Source organism: Melanerpes formicivorus, unplaced genomic scaffold, assembly GCF_026170545.1.
Source record: "Melanerpes formicivorus ecotype bairdi unplaced genomic scaffold, bMelFor1.0.p_v2 SCAF_4, whole genome shotgun sequence".
Taxonomy (NCBI): domain Eukaryota; kingdom Metazoa; phylum Chordata; class Aves; order Piciformes; family Picidae; genus Melanerpes; species Melanerpes formicivorus.
In genome coordinates this window covers 23,034,602-23,048,500 of record NW_027142356.1, presented here as the reverse complement: position 1 = coordinate 23,048,500, position 13,899 = coordinate 23,034,602, and the positions used below count along the sequence as shown (strand labels likewise).

The 13,899-nt window shown below is 37.9% G+C and overlaps 1 protein-coding gene across 1 annotated transcript in view; it reads right to left on the bottom strand.

Moving 5' to 3' along the window:
* Positions 1–13,899, bottom strand: part of FBXW7 (F-box and WD repeat domain containing 7) — a 181,735-nt gene that overhangs the window by 158,821 nt on the left and 9,015 nt on the right. The gene's annotated exons all lie outside the window — the stretch shown is intronic.

Here is a 13,899-nt window from a genome sequence, read left to right as displayed (position 1 = left end):
CAACTAGTCTACTGCCAGCTGAGAGAGAAATGAGGAGCTGCAGGCCAGAATACTGGATCTGCCTGCAGCTACTGCTGTACCTCATCTAGAGAGATGTGTCAAGCTCCCCCTGCCCTTCACTACTACCTGAAGCATGAACTCAAACTGAAATATGCTTGTAAGAGTAATTTTTGCTCCCTTTCCCCACCTTGGTTCAGTATCTCTCAGACACTCACAACAGTTTTTGCCTGTGCCAGTTTCCAGTCCTAGGCAGGCAACTCTTTGTGGATTACATTCCAGCAATATCTGCAGGCATCTCACTGCAGTGCACTGGCTTGAGCATTTTGTAGACAGCTCAGGGCTTTGGTGTATTGTATGATTGCAGGTGCTGAAACTAAAATTTAGGCCTATAATTCATGTCTTTATTTAATCCTGTTCAGAACTTCTTTCCAACTAGTTTGTCCCACAGGAAGATACACCCAAATTTGAACTTGGATAGATTGGATCAATGGGGCAATGTTAATGGGAGGAGCTTCAACAAGACCAGGTGCCAGATCCTGCACTTGGGCCACAACAACCCCAAGTAATGCTACACGCTTGGGGAAGTGTGGCTGGAAAGCTGTCTAGCAGAAAGGGACCTGGAGGTTCTAACTGACAAGCAGCTGAACACAAGCCAGCAGTGTGCCCAGGTAGCCAAAAAAAGCCAATGGCATCCTGGCTTGTATTAGAAATGCTGTGTCCAGCAGGAGTAGGGAGGTGATTGTTCCCTTATACTTGGCACTGGTGAGGCCACACCTTGAGTATTGTGTACAGTTTTGGGCACCTCAATACAGGAGAGATGTCGAGGTGCTGAATCAAGTACAGAAGAGGGCAACGAAGCTGTTGAAAAGCCTAGAGAATAAATCTTATGAGGAGTGACTAAAGCCGCTGGGGCTGTTTAGTTTGAAGAAGAGGAGGCTGAGGGGAGACCTCATTGCTCTCTACAACTACCTGAAAAGAAACTGTGAAGAGGCTGGTGCCTCTTCTCACGGGTAATTAGTAATAGATCAAGAGAGAACAGCCTCAAGCTGCAACTGAGTAGGTTTAAACTGGCTGTTAGGAAAAAGTTTTTCATAAGAGTGGTCAGGCACTGGAATGTGCTGCCCAAGGAGGTGGTTAAGTCACCAAACCTGGATGTATTTAAAGGTCATTTGGAGGTAGTGCCTGGGGATATGGTTTAGGGGTGAACCTTGTAGAGCAGGGTTATCTGTTGGACTTGGTGATCCCGAGGGTCTCTTCTAACCTGAACATTTCTGTGAACACCACATGATTTCTGAGCTTTTTTTGTCTACCCCTAAGAGCACAGTACCATAGCCTGGAAATCAGAGTCAAATAATAGCTAATTACATGACGACTCAAGCAGTAAAAATCAGCATGTCCTCCTGGATATTTTCATGAAATTCGTTTTATACATGGAAAACAAGCAACATTTTCAAATAAAGCATGAATGATCTGTCTTACAGTGATTTACAAGACTGAGATTGGGCATTTAGCAGCTGTTAGAAGTCAATCCATATTCAAAAGAATAACTGTATAAATCTTTTCTCAGAAGTCTGAGCACTTTGATAAAAGTTTCTTCAGAGTTCCTTACCAACTACATTGAATATTAGAGGTGAAGCCTGCACAACAGATGAGGCAAGGAATGAAAATTATTGTAACTGACATTTAGAGTGGAAAACTCCACTTGCTTACTTTTCAAAGATTGGATCACATAATTGTACCTTTCAAACTTGAGCAAAAACAACTGATGTTGCTCCAAAATCCAGCATTCAATTTCTATGAAGTACCAAACTCTAAGAAGGATTCATCAGGGTCTTGACTTCTCCTTTAAGGAAGAAGAAAGTGTGTGATTCTAGAAATAAAATATCAACATGAAGACTTGTAACAATGCCTGTCAGTGAACCCTTAGAGGAACTTGACTGTCATTGAAGATGCAGTAAATACTCATTAGTGGCAATAAATATTGATGCATTCTTTCTTTCAGTTTTGTCTTTAAAGCTTTAAAAATCTACATGCAGAATCTGCTAGTCCTTCAGCTACAGGTACAAGACATTCATACACATCCTTTGCAATGAAGAATGGCTTTAATTCAAGCATTTTAGTACATCTAGGTTACATGGGACGTTCAACATATGTTACCTACATAATGATTAAACTCAGAAGAGTCTTGAGGTCCTATTTGTGCATGTATGCTAGTAGAGGTATGCTACATATACTAGAGTTGCACACTGCTCTGACACAGTTCTATCAAAGCTGGAGAGTCACTTAATATCATATATTTAATACAAGCCAATTGTATGGATTTAAGTAGAGGCCCAGTTGTCTCTGCTTTTGTGACAGCTGAAATAACAGGAAGAACAACTTGGGCCTCGGGAGTCAATTGTTTGGTTTGTTGGTATCGTCTTTTTCTGTGAGGAGCATGAGATGGATAGCACCTTGAAATGCTACTGTGAAGCTTTAGTGTATGTGTCTCACACTGAGAAAGGTAAATGCAAAACGATTCTTATTTTTAGCATAACTATTGCCCACAGTGCACTACAGACACATTCTTTCCCTTCTCTCCGCCTTCAACCCCTCCAATAAATCCCCTTTATTGGATTATGGATTAATGCAGCAACTATAGCAGTAAGTTCTTTCCATGAGAGTGAAAAATCCTAAGATGTAGACCATTAAGCAGAGTAAATTTTCATTTGGAGTTTATGGGTCTGTCTTGGATATTGCATGTATTACAATAAAACAGTATTTATGTTTCATTAAATGTGTTCTGAAAAACACAAACAGGGCAGAAATTTAACACCTGCTAAAAGTGTTTCACTAAGGTAATTAATATAACCTCCCATTTTCATTAAAATATCTCATGTTCAGTAAAAGCAATAGCAACTCATTCTAAAGTCACTGCTCCCATAAAAAAAAAAAAAAAAAATTAAAGATCAAATTAACTTAATACTACAGAAATTACAGACTGCCATTTTAACACAGAATGGTGAACTACTGGTGATGTTTTTTTTCCAAAAAGAAATAAAACTTTATTATTATAGTATATCACAGACTGTGACCTCCTGAAACAAAAATACTCAGAATGTTTACCCAACAAAAACAAAACATTTCACAGATGTGGCTAAGTATTCTCATTTTATAGAGGTGAGGCTCAAAAAAGATTATGCTCTTAATTATGATAATCTCAGAGAAAGTCAGTGGCAGAAGCTAGGCACAGAAGCTCCAGTTCTTCCAACTACCATGCCACTGCTCTGTCTACATCTCCACTCACAAAGGGCTGATGAAAAAGGCATCTATATGAGCTAAAAATAGCTTCCAATTAGAGAAGCAGTGATGAAGACAGAAGCGCTGTGGAAACCAAATGAGTCATTATCTCACTCAAGAACTAGACTCTAAACTGGTGGGATTGAACATTATAAGGCTCAACTTGAACTGAAATTAAGTTTTCTAAGACAACAGTTTTAGTTTGGAGAAGAGCATTAGAAGCACTGATAATACAGAGCGACAAATCTTTTCTATTAGTCACACTGATATAGCTAAAGAGATGTGGTAGAGACCTCCAAATTTCAAAAAGATAGAACATCGCAGAACAATTTCAAAACAAGAATATGAGCTCCTATTTCACCCTGGCTACTAATTAATAGGAGGTAGCTGAAAGCCTGTGGAACAGAACAAGATTTTTCAAGGAAGATAGGAAGTTAAAATGTCTTTGCCTTACAATGAGGGCAAAACAATTACTAATTTACCTGTTACATAAAAAGATTTGAAGGAGTGGGGAAATTTATGCCATTCCACATGATCACTCTCTTCACACCATGGTAAACTGCATAATCCCATACCTAAATACCCAGATTTGTCTTCTGGATGTTCCTTCAGGCCTACCTTGGTTAAAGTCCAATTAGAATAGAATATAGAATACCAAATTAACCAGGTTGGAAAAGACCTTTGAGATCATCAAGTCCAAAATTGCTCAGTTCCTGTTGATACCCTGCCTGCCTGAAAGAATAGTTGTTAGGTCTTTTCTCTGTTGTAGACATGAGTTCATTTGGGTGCTTAGCAGTTGTTTGCTTTCCCTCCCTTTACTCCCATAAGAACGTCTGGTGAACTATATTAAGTACATCACGGTGTGTGAATATGTAAGATCCACAGATTTTGTTGATTTTAGTGTGGAGGAGAGCAAATATTTACCACAGGATGGTGAAGATTCATTGGCAAGCTTTGAATTTGTTGCTCTTCAGGGCCTGGTACTATTTGATGCAAATTCACCTGCAAAACATTTGGCTTCAGTCATGAACTTGATGGTAGGGGACCATTAGAAAGCTAGAGAAGAGGGTCAGAGAGAAATTTCTTCACATACATTTTCCACTGTAGCTGGTAATTTTTAATCAGTTTCTGTACAGATTTGAAGGCACAATGCTAAGCCACTACAGGGAGATTTCTTGCTGTATTGCAGCAAGATCCTCCATGATGTTCAAAGATTTTACTACTTCCCTAGACAAACAGTGTTTTGAGGTATACCTTTTGGAAGACAAATATCAAATGCACTGTCCTCACTGCAGGTGCAATGGTATCAAGGGACTAAACAAGACACCTTTTATTGCATGTTTCAGATGATTGCTGATTTTAAAACAAACAGATCTTAGTTGTGTCTTCCTTCTTCAATACAGCCAGTTTGTGGCCTGTCATTTGTTATTGAGATGGATGGTTAGGAAGTTGATATTGATGAAGAAATGTACAATGAAAAAGCTGACTGGACAGCAAGAATCCAGCAGTTTATTTCATTATCTTTACTTCCTGTATCTTTCAAAAAGAGACTGCATCAGAACCACCATACCCAAGTGGTAGATGGTATGCAGTCATCATAGTATTAACAAAACCCTCAAAACAGCTCCCCAACAGCAGGCTGTTAAAACACAAGTTTTGACACAGTAGGATGAAGGGTTAAAAGTAGTATTCAAAGTCACAGCCTCTTCCATCATCCACTTAAGATGATACTTTTACAGTAAGAATTCAGAAGCATTAATCCTCCTTAGTCTCAACTGCTACCTCCAAGCTAAATGTTCATGATTACTACTTTTACAATAATTGTTTAGTATCCATTGCAATGCCATAAAACCTCATAAACCTTAACTGGTTTCAAACAATTCAGAAGATATAAGTTGCCTTTTAATTTTGTATATTGGAGAGCTGAGGTACCCACTCAGCAGCAAGCACAGAGTGGCTACAGAACACCTATCTGGCAGAAGAGGGTGCTAAGACTGCCTCAGGAAGAGGTGGATCCTTCAAAAAACAGGGCTGACTCAAGTACTTTTTTAGATTTACAAAGGAAAGCCAAGTATTTTGAAAACAAAATTACCAAAACAGCATTAAATCTAAAACAAGGGTAAGAGGGCAGAACTGGATAAGCAAGAGGGGAGAGCAGGGGAATAAAACGCAGCCAAAAGGAGAGAGGGAGATACGACCAAGAAAAAAAAAAGGCACTAGAGCAAAACAAACCTCATAGCACATGCTTGAAAGACCACAGAGAAAAAGATGAAAAGCAGAGAAAGCAATAACCAGCAGAGGTAGGAAAGAGGGCACTGCATAGAGTGGCAATGAACTCCAACCCATACCCTTATGGGATGGGGACATTAAAAACTGCACTTTCCTGCTCTAAGTTTCTCCCATGCAAAGCCATGCAAGACATTTTAATGCTGTAAGAGTCAAGAAAATCAAGAGGTACTTCCTCTAAAAAACACTCCTAAGCTATAGCTGCTAAACGTGGTGGCAGCTCAGCTTCTTAGTGAACTGGATCAGCAAAGCATACACAAACCCAACACATTGTCACAGCACTGCTTCTCCTCAATGTATTCATACAGAAGTACACTCAAATTCCAAACTTAAAAAAATAAAAAACTTCATAGGAGACAACTGTCTCAAAAACTGAGATGTAGATAAATTTATGCAAGGACAGGGAGCATTGTGACAGGCAGTGAAGCTAAGAAATACTCTAAGGGAGAACTTGCTTTCCTGAGGAATTAGGAACACATTAAGGCATAAAACTGCTCTGTGAGAAAAACAGTATTTCAAACACTTTATGGTAATGTGGACACTACTATGAACTATGCCCAACACATCATAACCACCAAGCATACAACACAATTCCTATGACAAAACTCAAAGTATAACTGAAGTATAAGGTCTCAGCAGCTGCTCCCACCAAGTGACAAGTGCGCCAGTGCAAATCTGCAAACCAGAAATCACCCAGCTACCGAATATCTGAGCTGCACTGTGCTTCTGTAATCTAAAAAAATATTTGTAGAGAACAGTAAATTGGTTTTGTACAGTGCTTTCATCAAAATTCCTAATCCTTTTAATCATAACTTCACATTATGTAAATAAATACATTTGGCAAATGAATCCGAATCCCCAGCTTCAACTGCAACACTGTTGTTCTAGTTACATGAAGATGCTCATCTTTTAGAAGTTAAATGGTAAGTTTTTAAGCAATCTGTAACTCTAAGAATGAGCTGGAGGGCTGCAATGTTACTCCACCTAATTTAACATCCTTTCATTACAGACATCATTGCAAGAAATAATTGTCATTAACAAAAATCTGGAGTATCTAACATATTTCCCTTTTGTCTTAATCTTACCTACAGCCAGAAAATAAAATTACTATTTACTCATTTAAACAATTCTCAGGAAGTAATTCAATAATTAAAACATGATCACTCAATTCAATCAAAAGCTATAGTTAACTCAGGTGTGCTAATTAATAAAACAAACCACAAAATCAGTCATAATTTTTAAAGGAATACTTTTTTGAAGACTAACACACTTCTTACTCAAGAACTACAGGCATACCTACTTTATATGCTTCCTGCCAGATAAAATACAAATACCTTTTTACTTCACTCAGAGGTTCCACAGAAAAGGGGCTTCGAGAAAGTCAGTCTCTCCTTTTCTTGTTTCAAGTGGCTCAGTATATTGAGCCACATAGCAAGAAAAGCAACAGGAGAGGTACACGGCCTCTTAATTTTTACATTGCTGAACTCAGAGATCTGCATTGCTCTTTTCCCCACACACTTTCCTTCTTCACAAAAAACTTTTTATTGTGCTTTAACAGAAGGTCAATGGCTATCACTTCTCTACTCTAGTACAATAGTGAATTGAAACAAGAACCCATAGCTGTTTGGACCGACAAAGCAACCAGTATGTCTAAGCCAGTAAAGCGATTTGTTCATTAAAGCTACTAATAAAGCAACCTTTTGTTAGTCTACGAAACATCAGAAACCTCACAGAATGCATTTAACTATGCTTTCTTAAAAATCACCGAGTCAAAAGTTCTAAAATCTGTTAACTTCTCCACTTCCTTACGCTGGTAAGAAAAAACCTTAGCATTGACTTTTTAAAAGACAGCAAAGTGCAATGCAAATGTTCATGCCTATTCAACAAAGAAATTTAGGGTTCTTGGTGAAGGTATCACCCTCCTACCAAAAGCTCAAGTTTATCATATTAATGACTTATGCAAAGCTTCCTATTTAACAGTGGCAACCTATAATGAAAAGATCACCACAATGCTGTACAACAAAAATCACTTAATGGATGCACTCAGCTTGGGCCAAAGATTCATTTGGATTTGACAAACAACGTAAGAGCTGCAGTGAGCAAAGATCAAAAATGCTCTAAGTACTTGTGACCATTGTTTTCAATTAAACTGAAGGAGATTAAGTTTGAACTTTCTTCTACAGTGCTCATTGTTCTTGTATGGGGGTTTTTGTGACCAGTTTTAACATGACTATGGCTGCAAACTTCCTCCAAGCAAGATGAAAGTTTTTGCGCCAAGACCTTAAGCTGTACAATATCAGAAATCCTTCAAAGAATTAAATGAACTCTCCTTTACTCAATTTTTAAACTCAGTTCACTGACAAATCAGCTTCATTATTCTGTAATTAGAAATTGTGCCAAAAGATTTACAAAAAAGAGAAAAAAAAAATTAAGCATCTTTCCATCTAGCCACCAACAGCTACACAAAAAAGCTAGGCAGATGTAATTCTTATTCCCCACTACATTTAGAATCTGTGAAAGACATTTTTACCAGCAGTAACATACATATGTAGCTGCATAACACATTAGCACACACAAAAATGCAAAACAAGATTGAAACATGAGTAATAGAGTGTATATACATACTTTTTTGCCCTTGATATTTAAGAATGCAATACCGCTTATCCCAGTGGCAAGCCAACGTAGAGGCAATCTGAAGTCACTCTTCTGCTAACATTCCTCACTTATTTTTGTCAGGCACAGTGCTAATCACTGATATTTTAACAATCACAACTCCACAAACAAAAAAAAAAAGCAAGTTTCATCCTAATTACTGCTGCTTCTAAGGGACAAGATTCCCACTTGTTACACTGGATGTTATAGCTTTTGAATTCTTGAAAGTTCTTGTAACAGAATGATGGTAAAATACTTGATCCCACTCCAAAATATTTACAATTAGCCAAGCTTCTGTCCTTTGCTATTGGGAAAAAAAATAATCTGTATTTATAAAATAAACAAGTCTGCTATCTAGGACAGTGAAAGCATCCCTCCCCCTATACTGTGATTCTCCCTATCAAGCCATGATATTATATCCTCCTTCTGGAATGAGGTGCCTATTCTAACAACAACACTTTAATAGCATGTGAAACTTTTCAATTAAATGGTTGTCAAGCAGCAAGATAAGGCACAGAAAGACAACTGATAGCTGGAACAAGAGTCATACAACAAGTCTTGTGGTCCTCCTAGCTATTGCCAAACAAATATTTACTGAATATATATTTATTTATTGAAGAAGCTAGAAACTACCATCACATTTCATACCACAATCAGGCAATTTCACTTAACTGTAAAGTTTCAACCATCATCTAAGGTTTTCACTTAAAGATTTCATAGACTTTGGAGTCTTTTGCCTGCTACTATACAACAGATGTGCTGGCAAAGAAAACCACAGTACAGCAACTACGGCATTGATTCTAAAGAGAATTACAGAACACTTTTCCACATCCTCCTTAAGAGCAAATAAACATGACTTCAAAACAGTGATAAAAGTTTAAACACAACACTTTCCTAATTAAGTTCTGAATTTACATTTGCCAATTCTCCCTGACCACACCAAGTCTTTCAACTTCAATTTTACAGTCAGGTGTTAAAGCTTACAGAGATTTATACAAGAATGAGACCTCCATTGCACAAGATGTTGTCCAAGATGTCTGATCAACTGCATTTTTCAGTCTGCTTAACCTCCAAAATTTAACTCTGCTCCAGTTTGATTTCATTCCTTGCACAGCACAAAGTCAGTAGAACTTAAGTTTCTAAATTACTTAAGTAGATTTGCAAAATTCTACTCTTCAGAGATTGACTTCTTGCTCCTCCAAAAAAATAAGCTTAGACTAAAAGTTCCTGGCATTTTTTAGGTTGTGTTATTATTGAAAAACTAGTAATCAGTTTTATTCAGAGGAAATAAAAGTACATTCCTAAGAAGTTTGATAAATTTACATTTGTAGCTACTGATGGAGCAAACTTTTATGCAGATGCTAACCTTTCTACAGATATTTTAATGACTGAATTTAAGCCTACAATCCAATGACTGCAGGATTAGACCTGAATTTCATTTATCTATGTTCATCAGCATGAGAAAAGAAGGCTCTGGGGAGATCCCTTCTAATACCTGAAAGAGACCTACAAGAAAGCCCAGAAGGGACTTTCTACAAAGTCTTGCAGTTATAAGATGAAAGGGAATGTCTATAAGCCTGAGGAGGGCAGATTTAGACTGGCTATTAGGAAGAAATTCTTTACAGCAAGGATGGTGAGACACCAGAACCAGAAGTTGCCCAGGGAGGTCGTGGATGTCTCCTCCCTGGAGGTGTTCAAGACCAGGCTGGATGAGGCCTTCAGCAACCTGAGCCAGTGGAATGTGTCCTTCCCATGGCAGTGGGGTTAAAACTAGATGATCTTTAAGGTCCCTTCTAACCTAAATCACCGTATGAATCTATACTCCACAAGAACCGATAGGAAAGCCTATCAGTAGTGGCAACAGAAAATTAACCACAAAGTTAAAATGCATCATAGTTTTCTTCAGAATTGTCTCCATGACAGCCATCAATTTGACCAAAAAAATTCCCCCACAAATAAACACAACAAAAGGGGAAAAAAAAAACCTACAAAAACAACACCTATGATTATTTCAAATCAGTTTTTAAAAGAACACTTAAAAAAAACAGCAATTGATACCTTAATAAGACTTTAATATGTAGCTTGAATCTATTTATTGCTTACACATGTATCTTCTGCAAATTACACAGATAAATAATGGCTTTAGAGGTTTACAGAAAACCAGTAAGCTTACTTTTCTTCACAAAAAGTACTCATTCGTGTGATTATAATTAAAAAATGGAAGTTGAAAATAAGCACAGCAGACCAAAAGACTTCAATTACAAGAGCTGAATTTTTGTGACCATTCCAGAAATATTCCAGAGTTTGTTATTATTTTTGTATGATCTTTATCAGCAAAACGCTGGAACTTGTGAGTTGCTAAGTTGATGTTCATACCACATTAAAAGACAGCCACAGGAACATCTATACAGGAACTGCCATTCCCTGGAGAGACAGATGAGAATTCCTCATCCTTACTTCAGTACCCATCATTTTCACAGGGTCAAGCAATTCTTGAGTAAACTTGTCCCCTGTAGCATAAACTTCAGTTCAATTGCTATTCCTAGGCTTAAACGTCAGTCTTGAAACACTACTAAGAACTGGTTTTATGTAAATTAAATAGAAAAATTCAGGCAGTTAGTATAGAAATACTGCCTTCTAACACATGTGCAGTGTTTCAGAAAAAATACCCCAATATAGAAGAACTGGCACCTGGTCTCTTCTGGACCAAAGACATCACCAACTTCAATAGACTACACCAGAAGCAAAGCATAGTGCTACCTGACTGACTTAATTTTCCCCTCCAACTCAAACATAAGACAGCAGCTAATGAAGCTAGTAGAGGCCACCTTAAAAACACAGGTAACCCTTCAGGCAACCCCAGCTGGCAGAACCATGGAATACATTGCAAAAGGATGCAATGGAGATGAAAATTTCACATGGGTTCAAGGACAGACTGAACAATTTCACAGAAGAAAAACCATTCAAGAGTTACTGAATAAACAGAAAAAATATCAGACTCAGAGATTCCTTGAGCTGGAAGTAGCTGAACAGCAAGCATGAAAAGTATCTAACACTTCTCATGTTCTCAACATGCCCCATGCATCCACTTCCAGATAGATCATGGGAGGAATCAGGGAACTTGTGGGTTCCTGTACATAATTTTCTCTCTTCTATCTGCTATCAAACAGAGGATATTAGAAGAGGAAAAAAAATGTCAGTGTGATCCAGTGTGGCAATTCCTCTGTTTGATAATTATTTAATAAAAACATTTTAAAAGAGATCATTCAAGGTAAGATACAGAAAACATATTTTAATGTTTGGATGCTACTATCAAAACTACCAGCTTGATAAAACACATTACATTTGAATCATGGAATCATTCCTCCACTCACTCCAGCACCTCAACATCTCTCTTGTATTGAGGTGCCCAAAACTTCACACAATACTTGAGGTGTGGCCTCACCAGTGCCAAATACAGGAATCACCTCCCTACCTGGTGGACACACTATTTCTAACACAAGCAAGGATGCCATTGTCTTCCCGGTCACACTGCTTGTTCACATTCAGCCCCTTGTTGATTAGGAACCCCCAGGTCCCTTTCTGCTAGACAGCTTTCCAGCCACACTTCCCCAAGCTTGTAATGCTGCATGGGGTGGCTGTGGCCCAAGGGCAGGACCTTGCACCTGGCCTTGTCAAAGCTCATACTGCTATCCAAGCCTCTGTGTAGAGCCTCCTCCCTAGGTCATGCAGATCGACACTCTCACTTCACTTGGTGGTGTCTGCAAACTTACTGATGAACTTGATAAGGGCATAGAATGTATCAAAAAAGATATTAAACAGAAGTGGTCCCAACACTGAGCCATGAGGAACACTACTTGTGCCCAGCCACCAGCTGGATTTAACTCCACTCTTTGGGCCCAGCCATCCAACCAGTGCTTTATCCAGCAGTTTTAATGAGTTTGACCTTTCATTCAAAGTATTAGTTAAAGAGTTGTTACATGTTCACTGGAATAACATTGATTATTCACCAGCAAACCTACAACAGTTTTCATAGTCTTGACTTCTACACAGCGTGCACAAGCTCTTAGTGGGCAGCAGAATAGTCTACTACCAAACAATCCTGGATGCCATTTTTCTCCTCAGAAAAGCTACGTGACTAAATCTGGGTTGGATTTGCAGGTTGCTTTCCTTTCTGAAAAGGTATACCCAAAAAAAAAGATGGAAGAACAAGTCACAGGTGTCAGCCTGTTCACTAGCTAGGGAGGCCTCTACACTCTCCTGTGTTCACTTTCCACTGCACATCTCTCAGTGTTTCTATCACCTGAACCCAACACCTCCTAGATGCTAAATTCAAGATCTACGAAAGAGTACCTAAACACCCATATTTCTCTGCTGCCAGCACTCCACTACACAATTTTGGAGAATGGAACACAGCCAAGAAACCTAAAACATTTGGAAAAAATCCAGTACTTTTGCATCTTCTTCTGTTATTAGCAGAAAACAGAACTGGAATATGTCAGAGGAGTAAGAGGGGGGAACAAGTTAATTTGTAAATATTTTTAAATGATATTAACCTCCTGCTAAATGTAACTAATATTAGAATGAGAGAAAACATACTACTTACCTAGATTGAAAAGAGACAGTAAATATGATTTAGTATGTAAAAAAAAAAACCAAGCCTTTCATGCATCAGGAGGCTACCTATAACAATTGTTTAAGAGAATACTATTCCAAAACATACACAGGTTGATATCAGAGATTATACACAGCAGTTTCCTTTTCAGAAACCATGTTTTTTTTAATGTTACTTGTATTTTATAACAACAACAGTGAACCAAGGAGAAATTGCTGAAAAACTGACTTTCAAAATGCCTCCCCCGAGGTCTAAAGAGGCCATTAAGTAAAATTAATCTTGGTGTTTAGGGAAAACATTGTTTGTGTTTAGATGCCACCACCAAGGCATCAAAAGTAGTGGCAATATAAACTTGCAGATAAGGGTCAATAGTAGAAGACTAAGGTTATCTACCTGAGTCACTTTACACTTTGCTCCAGAGAGCAAAAAGTGGCAAAACTCACATGAAAATTATTAAGAATAAGACAAGAGAAGGACGTGTGAGAACTTCACATCAAACCAAGATAGATAAAAAGAAATTAATGACAAACAAAAAACAATCAGCAAAGTATTACATGTCAAGGTGGCGACGCTACTCACCAACTTTCTGGATTTTAGCAACAAATTCAGAAAGAGACATATCTCTCAATAGTCTGCTTAAGAATGGTGTTCATTAAAAATAGTTAGGAGGTGTAAAAATATTTTGGAAAAGGTTACAATTGGTACACTACAAACTGAACACAGCATTCCCAATAGGCACTTTGTAAATATACAGCACTCCCAAGTAGACACACAATGTAAAGACTGGCTTGAAATGCTAATCAAACAGTTTCAATGAAGGTCAAAGTTGACAGCAGTCATCTTAAAGGGGAGGCCAAAAAGTATCAGAAAGATCATGTATGCTAACTGTAACCAAAAGTTGTACAGTAATACACAGGAAAAGGTATAGAAAAAAACTATGACATTTGAGTTTCAGGACACGATTATATTCAACTGGAGCATGGGGTTAAAACACCACAAAGAACACAAGACAGAACTACGGAATTCATCATTAATATGAGACAATATACTTCTATACAATAATTCCT